The following is a 26,281-nucleotide window of genomic DNA, read 5'->3' on the forward strand; positions in this document are numbered from 1 at the left end:
ATTTCCGCATCTGATTCTTCAGAAAAATTGGTTCCTAGAAAGGTTCCGACTTCTGGATCGTCATTTATGTTAAGCAACTGCTTGGTAATTTTTAACAATCTCTGAAAGAAATAAAATTTTTTTATTTAAAGCAAACAAGCAAATTTATGGATATTATATGTCTAAATGTTAGACTTTAAAATTCAGAGTCCTTAAGGCTTTTGGCCAGATATAAAAGCTAATAAAACTGTGGGATCAAACTCACTTTTTCTGATAGACTTTAGAAAATCAATGGATTTTAAAAGGGGACCGGTACCTAATGTGATTAAAGCATTAGAAATCACAAAATATAATACAAGCATAGACTGTAGCAGCCATTTATTTTCAAACGTATTGGACAAATCGTCTGCTACCACTCCAGAGTTCACAGACAATTTAGAGTCGCGCAAAGAAATAGTAAAGTATTAAAAAAGGCACACTTACAGCATCTGCAAACTTGCCTAAAAAGCAAATGACCAGACTAGTCTGGGCCAAAATTTGACCAAATAATTTTTTTTTCAAGTGGACACCCCTCCCACAATTCTGTTTTTTGTAATACCCGTACTCAAAAAAGAGTTAAGGGGTATATTGTATTTGTGGTAATAGTGGATGTGTGTAACGCAGAGAAGGAAACGTTTCCGACCCCATAAAGTATATGTATTCTTGATCAGCATCAATAGCCGAGTCGATATAGCCATGTCCGTCTGTCCGTCTGTCCGTCCGTCTGTCAGTCTTGATGAGCGCCTAGATCTCAGAGACTATAAGAGCTAGGGCAACCAAATTTGGTTTCCAGACTCATGTGATATCACACTGCTACAAGTGTATTTCAAAATTTCGCCACGCCCCTTTCCGACCCCACAAAGAACGAATCTGTGGCATGCACAATTTTGAAGATATGATAAAACTTTAAAAGCAGTATCGTAGAGAATGCCCATATCTACCAGATTGCCGAATCTGAATCAGATCGGATCATAATTATAGCCAGAATTTTCCGTTGGTTCCCCCTCCTTCTCCAGCGCTGCTGACGCTACTGATTCTCTTTCTTGCTCGCACACTCTGTCTCGTTCAGTGCGCGAGTAACCCCTAGCGGAGGAGATGTAGAATCTAAATGGTACATGTAGAATCTACATGTTAGATGTAAAATATACATTGTAGATGTAGATGTAGATAACAGATGTAGATTTAGATAACAGATGTAGCAAACATATGTAAAATGTAAAATTTTTTTTAAAATTCTAAAATTCTAAAAAATTCTGCTCAAAAATGTATAAACTGACTGAGTACGGGCACTAACCGTACAGTATATAGATGTGCCAGTTCATACAACGAAAGGGGCGCAGCTGAGCTTGCAGCGAACGTTCCCAGATCTTCGGCTTTGGGAATGGCCGCGTTCGGCTCTGGGAATGGCCGCGTTCGGCTCATGACGTCACACGAGCCGACTGGCAGCAGGCATGCATGTGTTGTGTACGTGTACACTCCAAAATATATGATTGTATGCATAGAATAATTTTTAGCTGCCGAAACCGACTTTGTTCGAGATTTCAGTTTCCGTAAACGTGTGTGTGCCATGTATTCAAACATACTGTGCTTGTGTGTGGGCTCTACAATTGTTGGCCGCTTGAATTGGTTTTTCGTTTTGTTTTGAGGGCTGATGTGATGTAGCGAACTTCATTCCCGCTATAATTGTGATCCGATCTTATTCAGATTCGGCAGTCTGGTAGATATGGGCATTCTCTACGATACTGCGTTTTCAGTTTAAGCGTATCTTTAAAATTGTGGCTGCCACAGATTTTCGTCCTTTGAAGTGGCGGAAGGGGACGGGGCTAAATTTTGAAATACACTTGTAGCAGTGTGATATCACATGAGTTTGGAAACAAAATTTGGTTCCTCTAGCTTTTATAGTGTCTGAGATCCAGGCGTCAAACAAGATGGACGGACGTACGGACAGACGGACAGACAGACATGGCTCTATCGACTCGGCTATTGATGCTGATCAAGAATATATATACTTTATGGGGTCGGAAACGTTTCCTTCTCTGCGTTACACACATCCACTTTTACCACAAATCTAATATACCCCTTAACTCTTTTTGGGTACGGGTATAAAAATGTAAAATATAAAATATTTTTTTAAATTCTAAAAAATCATTAGCTCAAAAATGTATATACTGACTGAGTACGGGTATAAGTAGAGTCGCGTCCCCAGAAGCGACTCACATGTTACTGCTCGTTTTAGATTCGTACGCTCTCAAATTTGAGCGAGCGAGATGGCGCGAATTTCGTCGCTGGCCGAAAAATTGGCTTGCATATGGCAATTGAAATGTATGAGCGTTCCGCATCTTATACTTATATTGTCTTTGGTACGGGTATAAGTAGAGTCGCGTCCCCAGAAGCGACTCACACGTTCTTTCTCGTTATTCAATAAAATTATAAAATTTTTTTCAAATTTTTAGTTTAATGTTTGAGGGTTGCTAGCACGAAAAGAAAATACACTTTTTGGGTAAAATATATATTAAAAAAAAGTTTAATTCATCGGTTTTTTTTCAAATAATATTGAAACTTAGAAACTATTTCACATTGATATTATTTTTTATTATTTTTATTTACTGTTAAAAAATTAACGATTGGTGAAAATCAAGAAGTTCAGCTGAGGTTGATTTAGTTAACTAGTTCGCAAAAACTTGAGCAAGTTTTTTACTGACAAAAACTGATTAATGATGATATGAATGGTATCAATATATATGCTACAGATTTCACTAATTATCCAACTCATTCAGCAAACAATTTTTTTTTTTAATTTTCTTGATTACATTTTTTTGTAAAAATTGGTAGCAACCTCTAAAAAATTAAAAAAATAAAAATAAAAACATTTAAATTACTTTTAAATCTAAGGTAACAAAACAAGGGGGCGTCCCGTTTGAATTTCGAAAAAAAATGTTTGGCCCAGCCGAGTCCACACTATAGGAAGCTAAAGTCTATCAGGATGTATCCAGTTTTCACTTTTGCAAATAATTTTCCCATTTACTATTGAAAACAGTAAGTTTTGTACTCCCATCTTCACATATTAAAAAATTGTAAAATACTCAAAACGAAACATTTTCATGTCGGAAATGAAAAATTTACAGATTTGCATACAACAAAACGAATCATAATTGTCGAAGGATAAAAAAGACGACTTATTGATGCATTGACATATAAGTAAAAGACAGCATTACAGGGCAATTTAGATTGTGCCATTTTCATAAATAAATTTTGCTTAACACAACGTTAAATTTTGCTTTGAAATAATTTGTGAATGCACCAATACTTTGCGTTTTCGAGCTTATAGCTGTCGCATCTCGATTTTGTTATCGATACATTGAAATAAAATCTCTGTAACACATAATAGAGTCTTTTGTGGGCGTATCAGCACAAAATTTTGATAGAAAGAATAGTATCCAGCACCGCGGAATCGAAAAATTCCTGCCAAACTTCATATAAAAACGAGAAGGAACGTGTGATTCGCTTCTGGGGACGCGACTCTACTTATACCCGTACTCAGCCAGTATATACATTTTTGAGCATATGATTTTTTAGAATTTTAAAATTAATTAATTTTTTTTGCTACATCTGCTATCTACTTGTACAATGTATATTCTACATCTAACATGTAGATACATCTCCTCCGCTAGGGGTTGCTCGCGACCTGAACGCGGCAGAGTGTGCGAGCGAGAAAGATATAGCTAGCGGGTCTCTGGCAGGAGGGGGCGGAAGAACCAACAGAAAATTAATTTCGTCATTCTGGTTATAATTACGACCCGATCTGATTCAGATTCGGCAATCTGGTATAGATGATCATTCTCTACGATACTGCGCTTTTAGTTGTATCGTATTTTTTAAATTATGCCTGCCACAGATTTTCGTCCTTTGCGGGGGCGGGGCGAAATTTTGAAATACACTTGTAGCAGTGCGATATCACAAGAGTCTGGAAACCAAATTTGGTTGCCCTAGCTCTTATAGTCTCTGAGATCTAGCCGACAAACAAGACGGACAGACGGACAGACAGACATGGCTATATCGGCTCGGCTATTGATGCTGATCAAGAATATATATACTTTACGAGGTCGGAAACGTTTCCTTCTCTGCGTTACACACATCCACTTTTACCACAAATCTAATATACCCCTTTACTAAGTGGTCACGGAATAGACAAAGTTTCGCTTACTAGAATGAAAGTAATAAATAACAATTTATGTGATTCCTGCAAACTACCAGAAGACACTTCACATATAATTTTTATATGTCCCGCTTACTCTCAAGAAAGAAATCGTTTTCCAATACTCAAATCCTATACTGATATATATCGTTTCTTTGTAAAAGAACCTATCGCATCATACAAATACATTGTTGAATTCATACGCATCGCAAATATCAAATTGTAAATCAAGCACGCTAACCATTTACTAATACTTCCAGCCATCACATTTAAAAGTTAATACAAGTCTTTCAAGAAAACAATCAGGAGGTGGCGTTAACCCGTATCAGACGTGGAGGCCAAATAAATCTTTCAACTAATCACGGTTGAAAGTAACTTAACATCAAAAAAATAATATACCCTTTTTTGAGTACGGGTATAAAAAGAGAGATGCAAATTATTTTTTTTTTGTTGTGCAACAATATATGCAGCCACCAACACAATCACTTCATCGTCAGAGTGCTTTTGTTTCCTTTTTTAATTTTAGTAGAATATCAAAGTTGGCACTGCTTACAAAACACAGCTGATTCATCAACCCTGGTTTAGCTCTGTTCCACACCCTCACGGAATAACTAGCAAATTCCAGGCAGGAATTTTCCGCGGTGCTGGAGACAGGCCTTTAACAAGACATGATATGTTATATTGTCTCATATCGTTGACAAAAATTTTGCGAAAACCAGAGAAAAAAACAAATGTTTTTGGTGTTGTTTGAAAGCATAAAACGCAAAAATAAGTTAAAAACAGAGCTTGTATTATTGGCAATTTGTTGAAGGATTTTGAAGGAGGAAGAAGAGAGCTGGCCCAGAAAACCCCACTTCGTGCTTTCCGAAGAAGAGCTGGAAACTAAAAATACAGCGGTCGGACTGAACGTGGCTTCTAAATCTAACGATTAAGTGGATGCTATTGAGAGACACTCGTCACACATCAAGCTGCTCTAAAAGTTCGTTTTCGTGTTCCGCTTCATCCGAAAATGCAAAGACAGAAATCTTAAATTTGAAGTGACTCCGTCACCAGTAGAGTACTATGAGGTTTTTCACAAAATTGTCGAGTTGACCCAGAAAAACATGTATCAGGAAGATATCGTAAGGGTTCGGAAAAGAACCTCGTTAGGTCCCAGTCTTCAGCGTTTAAATCTCTATATCAATGAAGAAATGGGGACTTGGTGCTCTTTGTGCTTGCAGTTTGTGCAGACCTATGTTCGCTATCGCCATCAAACGAATTTTCATGCAGACCTACGAGCACTTGTAAATATTCTGCGGCAGCTTGTTTGGATGGTAAACGCTCAGGAGGTCTTCCGGGCGACAGTCAGGTCATGCATTCGCTGCTTTAAAGGCAAGCCTCGACTCCAGACCCAAATGATGGGAAATCTACGCGCAGACCGGCTCCGTGCTCTCCGTCCATTCGCAGTATGTGGCGTTGATTTTTGTGGCCCAGTCTATACGACGCTAAAAATTCGTGGAAGCCCACCGTATAAGTCCTACATGGCGTTATTTGTCTGTTTTGCGTCCAAGGCGGTTCATCACAAATTATCTCCGATCTGACGACTAAATCCTTCTTATTGGCTTTTCAAAGTTTCGTTGGTCGTCGAGGATGTCCGAAGTGAGTGAACTGGGACAACGCGACAAATTTCGTCGGAGCAAGTCGTTCTTTTTCAAACAGCCAGTGTTTTTAAAGTCAAAACTTAATTATATTTCTCCAAATAACTTACAATCTAAAATCTATCCTTAACCGCGAGTGCAATCCTGTTAATCTGTGTAGAAAACATATTATTAATTTTTTTTTTGCGTCGGCTAGTCGTGTGTTTGTTTTTGTTTGCTGTCTGTAAGTACGCTCAAACTACAATTAGCCCGCTCTCTTTTCGTAGCTTTTCGTTATACCTCATCTCACGAAATCTCTCGCTCACGAAACTGTTTGTGCAGTAGCGTTCTCTCTCAAATTAGCTGCTGCTGCAAGTGTTTTTCCCCTCTCTGTCTTTACCGTGGTCTGATATCTATTTGTTTTGAATTTCCTTTTATGTTGTTCTATTATTTTATTCCATCAAATTTTTACTTTTTTATTTTTATTTATGGATTTCTCAATTGCTGGTTCCGTCAAAACCTGCAAGAAGCAGATCAATCACGACCAGCCGATCATCCCATGCTGGCTCTGCAATAATGTAGTGCACGCTAAATGCACTGTATTTTTGGGCCTCGTGGGTGATGTGAGTCATGTCGTGTGGTTGAGAATGACATGGTCATGTTTATGAGGCTAACGCGAAAGGGCTTTAAGGAGCTGACCGTTGGCTTTAAATAGCTGTACGAACGGCTATTAGCCATGGAGTCTCAATCTTTCGGTTTTAAACTGCTGAGTGAGTCTCCTAGGTGTAAAAATGTTACTCCGCTGGAACTGCAAGTCCCAACTGTCCCGAATTGATCACCTCGAAAAGCATGCAGACGTTCTGTAGTGGCCGTGTCCGTAGAGTCCGAACCAATAATATCTAAAATATCTACTTCGTCCAGCTCGAACCCTCCAGTAAACAGACGTCATAGGTACTAGGCCTGTGGTGCCAAAACCACTGCTGGGAGTCCCACCAAAGCGACAAGTTTTTCTCTCGTGGCTAGCCCCTGACCTCATATTCAATGATTTAATTGCTTTTATACAAAGCAAAATAAATTCCGTCGGCATAAACATGGACAAATTTAACTTTTCTTATGCCAGGGACATAGCTTTCTTCAAAATAAGCGTCTTCCCGACTCAACTTGAAACCATTCGTTCCCACAAGTTTTGGCCGGAGCATTTGGTGGTAAAATAGTTTAAAGCTGGGAAAAAGAATATGCCCGCCATCACTCTCCCTAATTAGAAACAGACCAATGCTCCATCTCCACCCACATCATCCCGCTCTACTTCTACACATCCAAAAAACTAACTTTCTCTCTTTTAGTTACCTACCAGAATGCGTAGTAAGCTTAACACTCTTTTTCTGGAGAGTCTCGCATTCTCGTCCCACGTTATTCTGTTTACCGAGACCTGGTGAAAGTCGGACATCCTTAGCTCCGAAGTTTTGGCAGGTCGGTACACAATCTTTAGAAATGACCGTTCGTCTCGACGCACAGTGGTCGATTCTGCCAATCTGGCAGGCAATAATTAATTACTCAAAAAATAAATAAGTAATATTTTTAAATAAATATGTATTTTTAAATTTTTTTATTTTTTAACTTAAAAACTTTTAAAAATAAATTTAAAAAAAAAAATAATTTTTTGTATTTCAAAATATTTTGAAATGTTTTTATAACACTTTATATTAATTCAAAAAAGGTATAGATCAAAAATAAAAAATTTGCTTTGTTGTGTTAACTATTTTAAATTTCTGCGGTACACTTCACTCAGAAGCAAAATTACTTAATTTTTTTTTATTCGCTAACAATCATTTTCTTTGAGTTCGTTTTTATCAATTACACTCGACAAAATCGAACTTTTTTTTCCTCAAGGATCCAAACCGACTTTTTCTGATAGATATGGGGATTTAAAATTTTTTAAAGAATTATGGTTTTTTTTCTATGGCAGAACTTTTTTTTGAAGAATTTTTGAAAACTGGTATTTTTTTTAAGCTTTTTTCAGAGGTAGCGCTTGTTTTTTTCACATAGCTCTAGTATCTTACGTCTGGTTGTAAAGAACTTTGCTATTTTGAAAAGGTAATTAAAACAGCTAGAAGTTAAGCCCAAATACTTTGTGATTTCAGCTTACCGTCTGGGAAATATAAAGCATTGAAATGCAAAAATGATGATTTTTGTGTGGTATTTTTTACGAAATTTTGACTTTAAAAACCCAGGAAAAGTCGAAAAAAAAAAGCAAACGAACAAGGGTTGTACATTTGGTACCTGATCGCGTTCCTTTGTTCCCAATGGGCAGTTGGGCTCGCAACCTTCCAAAAGGTAATTTTTGTTCATTTTTTTTAATATTTTAGGTTTGGTTAACGAATTTTAGCTCCAAAGTCTCTCCATAGATTTTAATGAGCGATACCTTAAACGATGCCAAATTAACGCACCTATACACAAAAAAATAGAGGACACAAGATATAATTTTTTTTCGACTTTTCCTGGGTTTTTAAAGTCAAAATTTCGTAAAAAATACCACACAAAAATCATCATTTTTGCATTTCAATGCTTTATATTTCCCAGACGGTAAGCTGAAATCACAAAGTATTTGGGCTTAACTTCTAGCTGTTTTAATTACCTTTTCAAAATAGCAAAGTTCTTTACAACCAGACGTAAGATACTAGAGCTATGTGAAAAAAACAAGCGCTACCTCTGAAAAAAGCTTAAAAAAAATACCAGTTTTCAAAAATTCTTAAAAAAAAAGTTCTGCCATAGAAAAAAAAAAAAATATCATCAAACCATTTCTAAGCCCCAAATCTTTAAGAAAAAGTTCGTTTTGTTCCTTGAGGAAAAATCGTGTTGACTAGTGTTATCAGTTAATTGAGTGAAAACATGGATCAAACTCGCTTTAGCTTTTCTTTCTTACTCAATTTCCATGCGCCATATCGCAAAAAGCGCGTTTTTCGAAACTGACATTTGTCCTATAAAATCAAATAAATTAACGTGTTGCACGTAGTTGCAATTGGTTTTAACACAGAAGATTAAAAAAAGACTGGTTTCATAAATAAAAAAAGATTGAAGGCGGAAGGGGACGGATGTCAAAAGATCTATTCCATGCAAGTGTCGGGTATGATATTAATAGCACACTAAAGGAAATGTTAAGTTCTACAACGATTTACCACTAATACATGTAAGCACAGGACCAACACATATATTTTTTATTGAATACTTACTAGCTATGATCAAAATGGATGGTAATTTTAATACAATTCACAAAAAATTAATATTTATTTTGCTTTACAAAAAGCCATAAAAAGGCGGTATAATTTACTTAGGTATGGACATACAAGTTTTTAACGATTCAAGCGCGTGCAGGTACTGGACTATCGATACGAAAAAAAATATAAGTATAGCATTAAATATCAGTGGGATGTTTACTTTCCAAAAACTAAAAAAAATTAACAAGATTCGACATTTTAATTTTTGATTTATTGCCTGCCAGATAGGCAGAATCGACCACTGTGCGACGTGGAGACGGGGTCCTCATTGCAGTGGACTCAAACTTCACGGTGGAACATTTCATAGTCCAGGTTCAACAAGACCTGGAATTCCTGTGCGTAAAACTGATTTTCCCAGGCTTTTCCATTTTCATTACTTGCTCGTATATTCCACCTTCCTCGGATATCTTAATATACGAGCATCACCTGTCCGCTTTACAAACTGTTTCTTCCTCGCTATCAGATAAAGACCATGTGATAGTTCTTGGTGATTTCAATTTGCCAGGTACTGTTTGGTCTTCGGTAAACGAATCTAATAATCTTGTGCCCATGTCACGACATGACTTTATCGACGGCTTGCTAGACCTATCGCTGTCTCAAGTCAACCATGTGAAAAATTCCTTGGGTCGATTGCTTGATCTGTGCTTTGTCTCGGATCCGACCATAGTGTTGCTAACCCGAGCCCTTCCGCTCACTATACCTGAAGACTCCTAAAAAACTTAAAATCAAGACTTTATACAAAAATGTTTTTAAGAAGTATGTTCTCCTTCTTCTCTCTCTTGCTATACAATATAAAACAGTGTTGCCAGATTATTGTTGTTTTTTGTTGTTGTTTATATAGATATCGATTACATTTTTAACACTTCTTCTTTAGCTACATATAATCATTAATAGCTAACGCATATTTAATTTTAACATAGTCGTCGTGCTTTTGCTTGCTTAAATGTCATTACATTCAACTTTTTCGCGAACATATCGGTGTGCTTCGTACGTTTGTGATGTACCGGATTTTGGGCAATATGCTGCGAGCTGATGTTGTCGTCATATATGGTTTACGACTCTGCATCAGTTGAGAAACAAATCTCTGTCAGAAGTCTTCGTAAATAAACGGCTTCTTTAGCAGCCATAGATAGAGCTATGTATTCAGCTTCAGCGCTGCTCAACGCTCAGCGTAAACTGCCGTGGTAACAGTCTCTGCCCACAAGAATTCCTCCAGCTTTGCCTGGATAAGCATACTTTTTGCCATCTCTACAATTGTGCGATTGGCCCTCTCGTTTTGCTAAGGGAACCATCCATGTAGGGAACCATCAAGTGTCTTTGTATGCCGCACTCGTTCAAAAAATCAGATAATTCCTTGTTCACATACTCTGTGCCATTATCGCTGCGCACACCTTTTGGTTTATTGCCTGTTTGGCATTCCACAAAACTTTTGAACATTTTGAATTTTTCAAAAACTTGGCTTTATGCGTGCATTGTGTAGATAAATACTTTGCGCGAGTAGTCGTCAATATATATCAAAAATAGAGATTTCCTCCGTTTGATTTTACATTAATTGGGCGTGCATTGTGTAGATAAATACTTTGCGCGAGTAGTCGTCAATAAATATCAAAAATAGAGATTTCCTCCGTTTGATTTTACATTAATTGGGCCACACACATCTGTATGCACTAGCTCAAGCACTTGCTTCGTTGTTTTAACTTCGATTTAACTTGTGTTGAAAAGACAATGCACATATTTTTGCTCTGTTACATGTATCACAATTAGTTTCCATTTTCATGTTATCAATGTTAATGCCATGAACTAGCTGCTTGTGGCCAAACATATTATGCCACTTCATTGCAGGGGAAATTGTGTTCAACATATTAACTGCACTTTTTTCTGAGCACTGTTTGTACACATACAAGTTGTTTTCTTGCTTTATTATTGTTTCTCCTTCTTTATTATACCCGTACTTAAAGAGTTAAGGGGTATATTGTATTTGTGGTGAAAGGGGATGTGTGCAACACAGAGAAGGAAAGTTTTCCGACCCCATCAAGTATGTATATATTTTTGATCAGCATCAATAGCCGAGTCGATATAGCCATGTCTGTCTGTCCGTCTTGTTGAGCGCCTGGATCTCAGATACTATAAGAGCTACGGTAACCAAATTTGGTTTCCAGTCTCATGTAATATTACATTGCTACAAGTGTATTTTAAAATTTCGCCCCGCCCCTTCCGCCCACACAAAGGACGAAAATCTGTGGCAGGGACAATTTTAAATATACGATAAAGCTGAAAACGCAGTATCGTAGAGAATGACCATATCTACCAGATTGCCGAATTAGAATCCGATCGGATCATAATTATAGCCAGAATAAAGAAATTAATTTTCAGTTGCTTCGCCCGCCTACTTTAGCCAGAGACACGCTACTCATTCTCTTTCTCGCTCGCCCACTCTGCCTCGTTATGTACGCGAGCGCCCACTAGCGGAGGAGATGCAAAATCTGAATGGTACATGTATAATCTACATGTAACAAATGTATCAAACAAATTTTAAACGGAACAATTTTTTTTATTTCTAAAATTCTAAAAAATTAGAAGCTTAAAAATGTATATACTGACTGAGTACGGTTATAAGTAGAATCGCGTCCCCAGAAGCGACTGACACGTTCCTTCTCGTTTAGGTTTCGTTAACGAATTATAGCTCCATAGATTTTTATGAACAATACCTTAAACGACGCCTAATTAATGCGTCTATCTAAAACTAAAAATGCATGTCACCAATTATTTTTTTTCTACTTTTCCTGATTTTCGTCAAAATTTCGGGACAAATACCGCAAAAAAATGATGAAATTTGAATTTGAAAGCTTAATATCTTCCAGGCGTTAAGCTGCAGCTACAAAATGTCTAAGTCGGCTGCATTTGTCAGCTTTTCACAACTGCAAAGTTCTATGCAACCAGATATAAGATACTTAAGTTATGTGAAAAATATGTGAAATGTGAAATATGTGAAAACGAGAGAGGCACTCCCCAAATGCCTGCAGGGAGAAATCCCAAGCGGGAGAAGGCAGCGGCCCAAAGGCCTGGCCCGATCCGCTCAGACGCAGGAAAGACCTGCACGGTGAAGGACGCGGGTATGAATCCGGGTGGGTCCCATCCCAAACCTGGGATGGGTGGAAAGACAACACCCAAAACTGATACCATGGTAGGGCAGCTAAGCAATATTGCGGCTGCTCAACCTTCTGGTGAAGCGGCGGGTGATGGCTTGCCATCAACCAGCGTCCAAACCAAAAGATTCAGTTATGCCGAAAAGAGGAGTGCTGGGCACATACTCCGTCGGCAGAACGCAAGCCAGGAAGTCAGTCCAACAGCAGACTGGCTGAAGAAAGTGGAATGGGCCTCGGTGGTGTTGCCCAACTTCAGTATGGAGCCACAGAAGGTGGCCGCCCAACCGAAGAGGCAGCGCTCTCAAGAGACGCCCGGACCTGTCGCGAAGCGATCCAGGGTTGCACCAAATGTATCCTTCGCGCAGATTGCCAAGGAGAGGACGCTGATAGGCGTTCTCGACAAAGGCAGCGCGGAGGGGAAAATACCCAGAAGCCAGTGGAAGTGGGTGGAAGCGGCACTGGCCGACCGCTGCTTCGAGCTTCTCGAGAAGGATCCCGGGCCACCCCCAGTCTGCAAAGACATGGGATGGTTCCAGGGGAGCATCAAGGTAGTAGCCTGCGAGGATGAGCGCTCCGTAAAGCTATACAAAGCTGCGGTGGCGCAAATCGGTGAGGTCTACGCCGGGGCAAAGCTCGTCGCTGTGGACTGGAGCGAGGTGCCCAGTAGGCCAAGGGCCCGTATATGGGTACCGGCCACTTTCAAGGAGCCCGAGCGGATCCTCACGATGTTGCAGAGATGCAACCCCACACTACCAACCTCAGACTGGAGGGTGGTCAAAGTGGAGGCATCAAAGGGCCCCACAAATCAGGCAGTGGTAGTCCTAAATAAGGAATCGCTAGCCCCGATCGAGGCAGCCAGGGGAGAGCTTAACTTCGGGTTCAGCTCGGTGACCATGAAGGTCTACAAGTCGGACGCAGCGACCGAGGCGCGTTCTGTCAACAACCCAGTTGAGCAGGACGTTGCCTTGGAGATCGAGGCACCCGAAGTAGACCCGGAGCCGGCCCTGGAGAGCTACTCCTCGGAGACGGAGCTGATGCTCGATTTTGAGGCGTTGTGTCGGGACGAGATACTCGACGACTCTGACGCCGACATAACAGTGGTGGAGAACGTTTCTAATGAAGTCTCTGAGGCTTCTGCAGATAAATCTCCACCACTGTAAAGCAGCATCCGCTGCCCTAATACTCCGCTTAGAAGCGAGCGGAGTGGATATAGTCCTAATCCAAGAGCCCTGGGTGGTAGGAGGCAGGGTCTGTGGATTAGCGACGAAGGACTACAAGCTGATTGTAGCCCAAACTGAAGGTAAAATTAGAACCTGCATATTAGCAAGGAAGCACCTAAATATCTTTCTGCTCCACAATTTTAGCAATGGCGACAATACGGCAGCTAGCCTAGAGCTACAAGGGACCAAAATGCCCCGACACACAAGACGATCTTAATCGTCTTGTGGACAATTTCACGGAAGCTTGCAACAAGGCCTTCATGGCAGCTTGCTCCCCAACCAAGAGGGAAAAAGAAACCCCCCTGGTGGTCTAAACATATAGATACCCTCCGGAAAGACTGCAGGACTCTCTTTAACAGAGCCAAAAGCAGCAGCGAGGAAGCGCACTGGGAAAATTACAAAAGTAAGCTAACCCTATACAAAAAAGAAACAAGGAGAGCAAAAAGGGCCTCTTGGCACAAATTTTGCTCCGAAATTGAGGACACGTCAGAAGCCTCAAGGCTACGCAAGATCCTGTCAAAAACATCCCCCTCGGTGGGATACCTCAAGAGAACGGATGGTACGTGGACTAACTCTAGTGAGGACTCCCTACACATTCTACTCGATACTCATTTTCCTGGGTGTACGACCATCGAGCCGGCAGACACCCCAAGTGAAGGCCCGGAAACCTCGATGGGGCACATCCTCACAAAACGGAATATTAGCTGGGCAGTAAACAGCTTCAAATCCTACAAATCGCCTGGCCCGGACCAAGTCATTCCGGCTCAGTTGCAAAAAGCCGGGGACATGGCCATCAACTGGCTGCAAAGTATCTTCAGGAAGATACTGACAGTGGGAAAAATCCCCCGAGCTTGGTTAAAGGCTAAAATAGTCTTTATCCCCAAAGCAGGGAAACCCTCACACACAACCCCAAAAGACTTCAGACCAATAAGTCTATCGTCCTTTCTTCTCAAAACCTTTGAGAGACTAGTAGGGCTGCAGCTGAGGACAACTATAAATCCTCAGTGGCTGTCAGGCGCTCAACATGCCTACCGAAAAGGAAAATCCACGGAAACGGCACTCCATGAAGTAATCTCGGCGGTAGAGAAATCTCTACAAGTCAACGAATACTCCTTAATCGCTTTCCTAGACATTGAGGGAGCTTTTAACAACGTCATACCGGGAGCCATCACAGAGGCCCTGACTGACCTGGGAGTGGATCGTCACTTGATGATGCTCATAGATCAATTGCTCACATGCAGGACAGTGACATCATCAATGGGATCGTCCACTCAGTCTAGGTATGTCAACAGAGGCACCCCGCAAGGTGGTGTCCTGTCTCCCCTTCTATGGAACATAGCAGTCAATAAGATACTGTGTGACCTGGAAGGGGGGGGGCTGCAAGGTGGTAGCATACGCGGACGACGTTGCCATTATTTTCTCGGGAAAATTCCCTCAAACACTCTGCGATCTAATGACCGCAAAGCTCGCGCGACTCTCAGAATGGACAGAGTTGCGTGGACTGGGAATCAATCCCTCTAAAACGGAACTTGTATTGTTTACAACCAAATACAAAATCCCGTCCCTCAACCCCCCAATACTAAACGGATGTAGGCTCTCCTTCAGCGACAGTGCCAGTTACTTAGGGTTGGTAATTGACAAAAAACTGAGCTGGAACCTGAGCATCAAAGACAGAGTGAAGAAGGCTACGATAGCACTCTACACTTGCAAGAAAGCCATTGGGCTAAGATGGGGCATGAACCCAAGAATAGTCCAATGGATTTACCTGGCAATAGTCAGACCAATACTACTCTACGGAGTCGCAGTGTGGTGGCCAGCCCTATCGAAGGGGACCATCACTAAACAACTGGGCAAGGTGCAGCGCACTGCAGCCCTATGCATCAGTGGAGCTCTCAGCACAACACCAACGGATGCGCTAAATGCTATCCTATGCTTGCAGAGCCTTGACCTTGCAGGTAAGGAGCAGGCAGAAATGGCAGCAATCCGTCTTAGAGACTCTGACCAATGGGTGTCACATCACACCGGTCATGCGTCCATCCTAAATGGAAACAAAATCGTCCCCACAAAAACGGACTACTGCGTTCCGAGGGAGTATACAGATACCCCCTTCGAGACAATCATCCCTCACAGAAACATCTGGCTTGAGGGACCACCTGGTCCAAAGGGAGCCATTCGAATCTTTACTGATGGCTCAAAGCTGGACAACAAGGTCGGAGGAGGAATCTACTCCGAACAGCTGAACATAAGACAGTCCTTCAGGCTCCCGGATCACTGCAGTGTCTTCCAAGCAGAAGTCATAGCGATCAAGGAGGCTTTGAGCTGTCTTCAGGAAATAGCCCCTGCGGCAACTCATATAAATATCTATAGTGATAGCCAAGCTGCGATCAAATCGCTGAATGCGATAACATCAAGCTCGGCCACCGTGGCAAACTGTCGCAAATCTCTTCATGAGATGGCTTATCAGTTCGTCATCAGCCTAATATGGGTCCCGGGTCATCAGGACTTTGAAGGCAACTGCATAGCGGACGAGCTGGCCAGAGCTGGCACAACAATCCCCCTTCTCCATGATAAGGAGGATATTCGTATGCCAATGGCCACCTGCAAGCTCAAAATAAAAGAACACTTTAAGCGATTAATAAATGACAGATGGCAAACCGTGTCACTATGTCGCATAACTCGGCAAACATGGCCTAACATCAATAAGAAGCGCACCGATGAGCTTTGCAAACTCAGTAGGAGTAGGTGCAGCTCAGTCATACGCTCTCTCACGGGACACTGGCTAATAGGCACACATGCAAGCAGGCTGGGCGCCCCATATAACGACTTCTGTCGAAGCTGTAGAGATGAGGACGAGGAGGAGACTGTGGAACACCTGTTCTGCTCCTGTCCGGCTTTCAGTAGAAGGAGACTGCAATACTTGGGCGCTCCTTTTCTAATTGACATTTCGGACATGTCTACAATCAGTCCCAGAAGGATCGCAGGCTTCATAAGGGCATCCGGATGGGATAATGGATAACATAGGGTCTCACGAGGGAGAAGGGAACGTAATATGCGGTATCACAACGGGCCGAAACCGGCCTAGGTGTGTCGGGTCTCTGACAATCCCGACAGCCGCTTCAACCTAACCTAACCTATGTGAAAAATAGAAGCACTACCTATGAAAAAAAACATTAAAAAATACCAGATTTTAAAAATTTCTTTAAAAAGAAACTAAACAATAAAAAAAACCATAATTCTTTAAAAAAATTTAAAGTCTATCAGAAAAAGTCGGTTTGGATCCTTGAGGAAACAAAAGTTCGATTTTGTCGAGTAGTGTTATCTGCCACATTGGAGAGCAGAGAGGTATCATAGAAAAAGCTGCGCACAACTGTTAATGCTTCCGCACCGACAGCATGAACACGGCGATATTTACGATGAAACTTAAGACGGGTGGAAATGCGGAATGCATGGCCAACCACGTCATGGCTAGTGTAATTGGTCATATACGGAGTGCCAGTTTAGTAGGTTAATTTCAATGTAAAGCTTTGCATAGTAAATATTTTTGAAGTCTCTGTAGAATATGGGAGGGTCATTTTTGTCAAGATTAAAGTCATAGGTCAAAAATAAGAAGTCATGTTTTGAGTATTCCATATGTTCGGTCAAGTGACTTTGTCTGAATATATCGCAGTTAAAATCTCGAGTCACAATTTTATCAGTATATGTAATGGATATGTCAGATATTTTATTTGTCAATTCGCAATAGTCAATGTTCTGATTAGGTCGATAAATGCATCCTAGTAGTAATTTAGTTGAGCTTTTTGTGTCTATCAATTTTACAAAAATATATTCAAGTTCACTTTCTGGGGGCTGTTTGCAGACAATAAACATATATCTGAACTTTTCTATTTTCTTTGGAAGGCTTTGTGCATTTATATGGCAAGTTTTTAGGCCAGCTCTTTGCTTCACCGGAATTCTTAACAAGCCATGAGTATTAGGGGTTATTCTTTCTCTGGAATAACCCATTTTAAAAGTTTAAATGAAGTAATATTTAACAACGCAAGAACAGGGAAAAATCCAAAAACATCTAAAAACACATATTTTAATTTAAACTACTGGTAAATTACTATTAATTCTACTTGCTATCATTTCTGCGTCACTGCTGCTATCCTTCTTAATGGCGAAATGAGCCAGTTGGTATATTGGAAAGGTGGTTCATGTTTTCAAGAACAATGATTTCACCGTTTTGGCTGATCCTGACATGTACTACTCCTCTTCGCGTGAAAACAGCCATTAATTTCCTAGCCTTTTTCAGCTTCATAGCTTCCCTGAAAACCAAATAGTTTTCCTTAGTTGCTCGTTGACATAAACGGGGGCCAGGGAGTTCAATCCAAGTTGCTGGAGGGTATTTGCTGCGTTTCGCCCTTAGCGTGCCTATTGCTCTGAGCAGGAGCAGAGTAGCCTTATCACGTAAGTGATCGAGCTGGACAATTATTACCAGATCAACTATTGAGTGTGTTTGGTTCCGTCCTTTTTCCATGCGGTAGATGCCCTTAATGGTAGGCGCTGGGGTTAAACTTAAATTGAAGCATAGGGTGTTGAAAATATGTTTCAATTTTTTGCCTTTAACAAAGGGGACAGCGTGAATGCGCAAATGGCAGGCGATGTTGGTAGTTTCCTGCACAGATAGCTTGTGATTTAGCTTAGCTTCCAGATCGGCGACTCTTTGCGTTATTCCTCGAGCCTCGCCCAACTCCTTTTCAAGGAACACCCGGTCGCTAAGCTGCTTTATTTGCCCAGTTAGATTGCCTATTTTTTCCGCTAACAAATCACATAGCCGATTTTATCACTCTTCCATTTTTGTTGCAATGAGATCCGTCTGCTCCTTGAGGCGTTTGTCCAATAGTTGCAGAAGGCTTGGCAACAGAGAATCAGCTTTTTGTGCTGATTTGAGGTCAGTTTCGGTGTTTTCACGCACTTCCTTAGTAACTGGCGGCATCTAAACTTGTAACTGAAAAACTGCTTGAAAGTTGTAACACCAATAATGCTTTGCCGATCAACGGATCTGATGTGGTGAGCGAGCGCCCTCTGTTGACAATTTGTGACAAGCTTTTCCGATATCGGTAATAATCGCTGAACAGCTGTCTATTGTTACCTCTAATGCAAAGTGCAATTGGTTTTGTCTTCACACGCTGAGCGAAAATTGTTATTTCGCGCTCTTTCCTCGTCTCATTTCCTCACATGAGCCAAATTTTTAGTGTTTTTACAAAAATATAAAGTTGGAGAGTCAGTGTCAGTAGTCGAAAGCTTGGTAAGCACTTTATGCTTGGATTTTCCAAGAGCTGATCTTTTATTGTTTGCAGATTTCTTGAAAGAATGTATATATTGGCGGAGCTCGGTACTAACACGTCTGTTCTTCGCGAATTTCGTTTAATTACATGGTTCAACTTCCACCGATTAGGTGTCGGACAACGCGTTGCTTCCTTGCAGTGAATCTACAGGTCTCAATGGAAGGAAGAACGGCCCCATCAACAACAGGCTTTGTCTGCTGAACTGCTGTTGAAAAAAGTTTGTTAAAGACCCGTTCACTTCAACGGGAGTAGTATGTTTGGTTACGCAGCCAATGAAACACTAAAAGAGGTAGGTAAAGTAAATTACCTTGGTAGAATAATTGCTGCCAATAACTCCTCAGTACTTTACATTGATGAAATAATTTCAAAATCAAATAAGAATAACATGTTTTTACAAATGCTCAGTGGATGTCACTTCGGAGTTAGTCCAAGCAAATCTTTAAATTTTTACAAAGCCTTTGTACGCTCCAAATTATAATACTCTTGTTCCTCATTTGCAAACAATTCTAAGGTGGTATCTAACAAAATTAAAGTTCATATAAATTTTCATCTTAGGGGAGCACTAGGCCTAATAAAGTCCACCCCGGTAAATATAATTTACAATCTAGCTGCCGAACTTCCACCTGAATACAGACTAAAATTTATTACAGCTAAGGAGCTGGCTAAGGTTTTTGCCTATGGTCTTCCGGCGTCATCGCTTTTGGTCAGTTCTTTTGCGGCACGGAATACCAGCTACGACAAAGTCTACGACGAGTTTAAAGACATTTTGAATACAATTGTACCGATCACAGATGTACGTAGTTTTAACAGCAAAATTTCAACCGACACAGATTTTTCAAGGGCTCATGTCCAAAAGATCTGCAAGTAATGTTCTTATAAATTCTTTAGCTCATGAATAATTAACTCATTTAAAATCTAAACACTTCAATTTAATTTTCACGGATGGTTAAGTCACAGACAATTACGTGGGTTGTGCCTTTATCCATAAAGAATCAGGATCCGTTAAACGTTTCTTTACCAACAAAAAGTTATCGTCACTCACAGCTGAGTTTTTAGCCATTAATAAGGCCATTGACTTTGCCATTTCCGAAAACTTTCCTAAAACTGCAATCCTCACTGATAGTCTCAATGGGGTTTACAATTTAAAAAAGATCAACCCAGATAATTACATTGCCAAAGAAATAATAAACAAAATTTAAAACGCTCCCTGTTTGCTCGTAGTTGATTTCATTACATTCCAAACCATGTACACATAAAAGAAAACGAATTAGATGATAAATCAATGTACATCAAGCAAGCTAACCATTTACTAACAAAAACGTCATTGCATGAGCATCATACATACACTTCCAGTCATCACATTTAAAAGTTAAAACCATTAACCAAGTCTTTCAAGAAAGCAATCAGGAGGTGGCGTTTACCCGTATCAGACGTGGAGGCCAAATAAATCTTTCAACTAATCACGGTTGAAAGTAGCTTAATATAAAAAAAAAATAAAAAAAATAGTAGAGCAGTGGTGCAGCAGTAGAGTAAATATTTATTATTGTTCGTCATTTATATTATTCGTCACTGCTTAACTTTGTCATCTACATACATGTAAGATAATTTTATATTATCAGTGTTTTATTGAGTATTGTACACAAGTAGGATATATGAATGTATAATGTTTAAAGGTTTTGATTATATGTAATTAACAGAACTGCTGATTTTGACGACTTTAGAAACAACTTATTCAACTTTACTTTCTGACATCTGCCGACCAACTCAACTACTGACATACCAACGACGACGACTTTGAGATGGACCAATCCTTGGTGGTGGGCGATCAGAGTGAGGACTATCGACTCACGCCAATACTACCATTTTACATTCGGCCATCCTGCAAAACATCTGTCCCAGATGTCTCCTCCTCTTCACTCTGCTCTTCATTTTCTTCCTCGCAGTAAGCATAGCGCCACAGCTTCATAAAGTCAGCGCTTGTAGAGGTCTGTAGTACACCCTCAAATTCAGCTGCCTTCTTAACATCATATCTGCCGTTCCGTTTCACTCGAATGACTTCATACGGGCCGATATATTTGTTGGATAACTTCCTTCCAGTTATAAACTGCGTCACCTTAATGGCTACTAGGTCGCCTAGCTGATAACCATGATGCCCCTTTCTCTTCTTGTCGTGACTCTCCTTGTAAGCAGCTTGGGCTTTTTCGATTTGGCGCCTGGTTTCTTGCCAAATTTCCTTACGTTCTTCTTGCAGGTTCGACAGCATCTCCTCTTGAAGGATCCTCAGAAGCTCAGCACTGGAGTTGTTTCTCATACGTACACCAAACATGACTTCGAACGGCGTGTATCTAGTTGATGCATGTATGTGAGAATTGTGAGTGATGGCCTGTTGCACCTGCGATGTGTATTTATTCCATTTTGCTGGTTCCGCTGCTGACATTTTTGAGAGTACTGAAATGATAACCCTGTTAACCCGTTCAATCTGTCCGTTACCCCTTGGTACGCCAGCTGTTGTTTCGACGTGATCAATATTGTTCGTTGCGCAAAATTCCTTGAATGAATGCGATGTGAACGCCGCTCCCTTATCGCTGATAATTCTCTGCGGGCTGCCAAATATTGAAACCCATGATTCCAGGTGTTTGATAGTTTCTTCCGCATTTGTCGACTTTGTAGGAAATAGCCAAGTATATTTTGAAAAACCATCTACGACAGCAAATATATACTTGTAGTTCTTCGATGTATTGTCCAATGAACCCAAATGATCCACATGCAACGTTGAGAGGGGTGTGTCGCCTTTGTCGATAGCGTGCAAATAATCCTCTTGTTTACTTGTTATTTCTGAGAACATAATCTGCATAGGGTCTCTGCTTTAGAATTTCGCTAACTGCCATTAAGTGTTCATCACTCTGTTGTGCTCTTTTGATCCGTGCATTAACTTCGGAAGTCACGATCATCACCGGAAAACGACTCAGGCTGTCAACATGCTGCATTCTGCTTCCAGCACGATGCTCTGCTTTAAAGGTGAAATCTTGCAAGTACATCAGCCACGGCGTTACTTCTCGGGGAATATCTCTTTTGGAGATCGTTTGTTTAAAAGCCGCACAATCTGTTACCAAGTCGAACTCTATTCCTAACAGGTAATGGCGGAGTCTCTTTGTTGCTAGGTATGCTGCCTTTACCTCAAGTACATAGCTGGTAAGTTTTTCCTCTTGTGGTGTTGTTTTCTACTCCAGTAGAAAACGGGGTGCCATTTACCATCGTGCTGCTGCAGCAATGTTCCACCAAAGCCATGTTTTGATGCATCCACATGCAACTGTGTTTTGGCGCTTTGACTCCAAATCTTCAACACTGGCTCTTCTATTAGTGCTGCTTTTAGTTGTTCTACTGCTTGTTTTTGTGCTCCTTCTATCTTAAAAACGGCATCTTTCTTCAGCAGTTCCGTTAATGGCTTGGCAATAAAAGCGTAGTCTTTTACGAATTTGCGAAAATAGCCAGTAAGTCCAAGAAACGCCTGAATACCTCTGATATTAATTGGCATCGGAAATTTTTTTACAGCTTTTACCTTTTCTTTCCCAGGCCATATCTTCCCATTTTCTATCTCGTAACCAAGGAAAGTGATACGCTCCTTCAAAAAGTGACATTTTGACCATTTTATGTCGAGTCCATACTGCTGCGCCTGTTTCAATACGCGCTGGATGTTGCTTAGACACTCTTCGGCTGTTCGCCCAAAAACAACTATGTCGTCGATATACATTTCCATAATACCTTCATTTATCAGCTGTTGGAAAATATATGTGACAAACCTTACGAATACTGCAGGCGAATTACAATAGCCAAATGGAGCTCTATTAAATTCGACACAGTCCCTTTTTTTTTCCCAAATGTTTTTTTTTCCCGGTTGGGGTTTTGATTTCGACATGAAAAAATCCATTCCTCAAGTCGAAGACAGAAAAATATTTCGCGCCTTGCATCTTATCGAGAACTTCGTCTAGGTATGCATAGCCTCAACGTTTTATCTTTCTTTTTGGTTAAAACAACTTTACTCGCCACGTCAGAGTAGGATTCTCATATAATGCCCTGTTCCAACCATTCCTCTACTTGGTTGCGAATTATATCTCTCTCTGCTGCTGCATATCGACTTGGTTGCTCTCTGAATGCCATATTCTTACAATTAGGGATAATTGTCATCTTTATAGGACAGGTTCGCTCAACTTTAGACGGCTTGTAATTATCAATTAACTGCTTGACTGCTGCTTGGTATTTTTGAGGAACGTCTAATTCCATGTCCTGACTTACCACATTGAAAACATTATGATCAGCCTCTGCCTCAACGATGCTATCTCCTTCTGTAAAAGCATACTTTCCATTTTCCAAAACAACAATAAATTTTTTGAGAAAGTCGTAGCCAATAATTATGTTAACATTGAGTTTTGTATCGGGAACGATGAGAAATTTATGTTCCGTACGAATTCCATCAACCAGCACTTGCACATCTAACGCACCCAGCACAGATGTGACAATGTTTCCTAGGCCGTACAATTTAGCAAAACTTTTCTGCAGTGGATATTCAGCAAATTTCTCCTTGTATATTTTCATTCGCATAAGAGACACGTCAGCTCCTGTATCGACTAGACATGACACAGTTTTATTATTGATGAACAGCACCTTTTCCCTTGTCTCGCTGATTATATTGACGCTTGGTTTTAAGCCCAGACAATCACGGGATGTATGTCCACTGCCGTTGCATTTAAAGCACTTAGTATCTTCCTTGCATTCGGCTCTCATATGTTGCGTTGATCCACAGTTGAAACAATGCCTTTGATTCTGGTCAAATCGTTTTCCCAGAGTTCCTGCTTTACCGACGTCATACTTTTTCGCTGCTTGTTTGCGGTCCACTGCTGATTTTGTCATAATTTCGATTGTTTCGAATCGGCTTCGTAGTTCCTTGAATGTTGAAGCACTGTATAAGGGATATTTTAGATCGTCACGCAGCTTTACTCCCTCGGCTATATAACGGATCACCGACTCATCATCTACACATCCAAGAGCAGCTATCTTTCGCATATTTAAGACGTATTCGTGAAAATTCTCGTTTTCGTGTTTCTTTCGTTCGCTTAGCTGCTTATGTACCTCAGCGCTGGTCAGGGTCTTGTCAAATTCATCCAACAGATATCCAATCAACGTATGATAATCCGACACAGTGGTGGTCTCCAGGAATAACTTTGCTGTTCCCTTAATTTTTATACGAGCGTTCACATATTTCTGCTTGTCAGTCAATTCGTAGGCGTCGGCATTTTCATCAAAACATTTTATCCACTGCTTAATTGGAATTCTGGTTCTTTTATTTCGTCAAATGGGACAAAAAAAGTTTTTTTTATGTCCGTTTTGACAGCTTCTCCTGTTTTCGCCTCTGGTGTCTTCTCTTCGTCCGTTTTTACCCTTCCTTCATCAGCCTTTATTCTTTCTTTATTCTGCTGTCCTCTTTGTTGCTTCTCATTTGGTCCGCTTTGCTTTTTGTTCTTTTTAGCTGAACGCATCATCATTATCGTTGTGTGCGTAATCACATGTATACTTTCGTAGGTTGAGCCCCCATGTAAGATAATTTTATATTATCAGTGTTTTATTGAGTATTGTACACAAGTAGGATATATGAATGTATAATGTTTAAAGGTTTTGATTATATGTAATTAACAGAACTGCTGATTTTGACGACTTTAGAAACAACTTATTCAACTTTACTTTCTGACATCTGCCGACCAACTCAACTACTGACATACCAACGACGACGACTTTGAGATGGACCAATCCTTGGTGGTGGGCGATCAGAGTGAGGACTATCGACTCACGCCAATACTACCACTTTACATACATATGTACATAATCATGCTCCCGCACGTCAGCAGCCTATGCAGCCGTTCTCTTTCGCCTTTTCATCTCGCGCCTTTCTTTCGTTCCTTTCCTTTGCTTTGCCATCGCTCTCTATATCTATCGCTCGTACTCGACTCAGCAGCAGCCCGAGCTTCTATCGCTTCTTTCGTTCTCTATCTCGCTTGCATTAGTTCACGGGCAATTCCATCCGACTGCCCTCTTCTAGTCTTTACTTGATCGTCATCATTATCACACTCACGTTCTACCATCTTGATCTTGCAATCACTTGCACATTGTCTTGGAATCCAGCTATTCAATCAGACACCGTCTTGAACCGAATCCCGCGTCTTCAATCTGATCCCGTCTGGAATCCAGCTGACTATCCCTTCGACTCTGTAACGTCTTATATACTACATTACAATAAACTGTGAATATATGTACTGAACAATCGTCGTCTCTTTAATAATCTCGCAAAACAACGCTACTGAAAAAGCTGCCGATTAGATGATCGATTAGAGGGTGGGTCGATTCCATTGCAATTGACAGAACTACAATGCAGACTCGATGTTCTGAATTCTGCTATTAACAAGGCCAACCTATTGCAGGAGCAAATAGAAAAAATTGATAGCAAAGAGGAATTTGGAGCCGAGCTGGAAGAAATGGCCATTATAAACAAGGCAATGATAATGTCGCTTATCGATGCCTTGAAGCTAACAAGCGATACGACGCCCTCGGTATCAACTTCTACGGCCCCAACTCGTGCTCGACTTCCGAAATTGTCCCTACCAAAATTTAGTGGTAAATATTCGGAGTTTAAAAATTGTATTAGCCTTTTTGAGACTCTTGTTCATAATAATGATAGTATACCAGTGATTGAAAAATTTAATCATTTAATTTCATGCCTCTCTATTGAAGCATTAGGAACAATAAAAGCGTTCCAAGTCACCGAGGCCAATTATGCAAAGGCCATAGGCAGCCTAAAGCGAGTATACGACAACGAGTGTCTAATATTTTCGAACCAAATCTCCGCACTGTTTAATCTGCCAAAAATCTCGCAACAGTCCGCATCGTCCCGCATCTCGTTTTGAACAGAGTCGGCCCAGTGACTAGACAGAAGTGGGAAGAACAGCTTGGCTTCGAAAAGTTTCCGCTTTGGTCCTTTGAAAAGGTTTTGAATCATCGATACCAGCATTTGTCTGCGGAAGAGTCGACAAAGCCAAGGCACGAAAAAGTCATGCCAAGCAAGTCGCACAATCGCAGTTCATTTGCTTGTTATTCCACTCCCCCCAATAGTAGAGCTCAGCTAGCTATTGCAATTCATGTCTCTCGGTTATGCAAAGGTTCGAGTTCACATAGTCTAAATCCTTATGTATTAATTGTCTGTAAAAAGGTCACACTGTTGTAAGATTCAAGGTCGCCAAATGTCAAGTTTGTGGCCGCTCACATCACACATTGTTGCATCGATACACAGTGACTGATAATAGTCTCGCGTTGCCGCCACCCCAAGAGAGTTCGTCTCCTCCTTTAAATCAGGATCACCCTTCCACCTCTCATGCTCTGGACTTCTTTGGACAGGGTGATTTTGGCTACATCGATCGTAAGTGTCAGAACAAAACGGT

The sequence above is a fragment of the Drosophila obscura genome, unplaced genomic scaffold (genome assembly GCF_018151105.1).
Source record: "Drosophila obscura isolate BZ-5 IFL unplaced genomic scaffold, ASM1815110v1 contig_35, whole genome shotgun sequence".
Lineage (NCBI taxonomy): Eukaryota > Metazoa > Arthropoda > Insecta > Diptera > Drosophilidae > Drosophila > Drosophila obscura.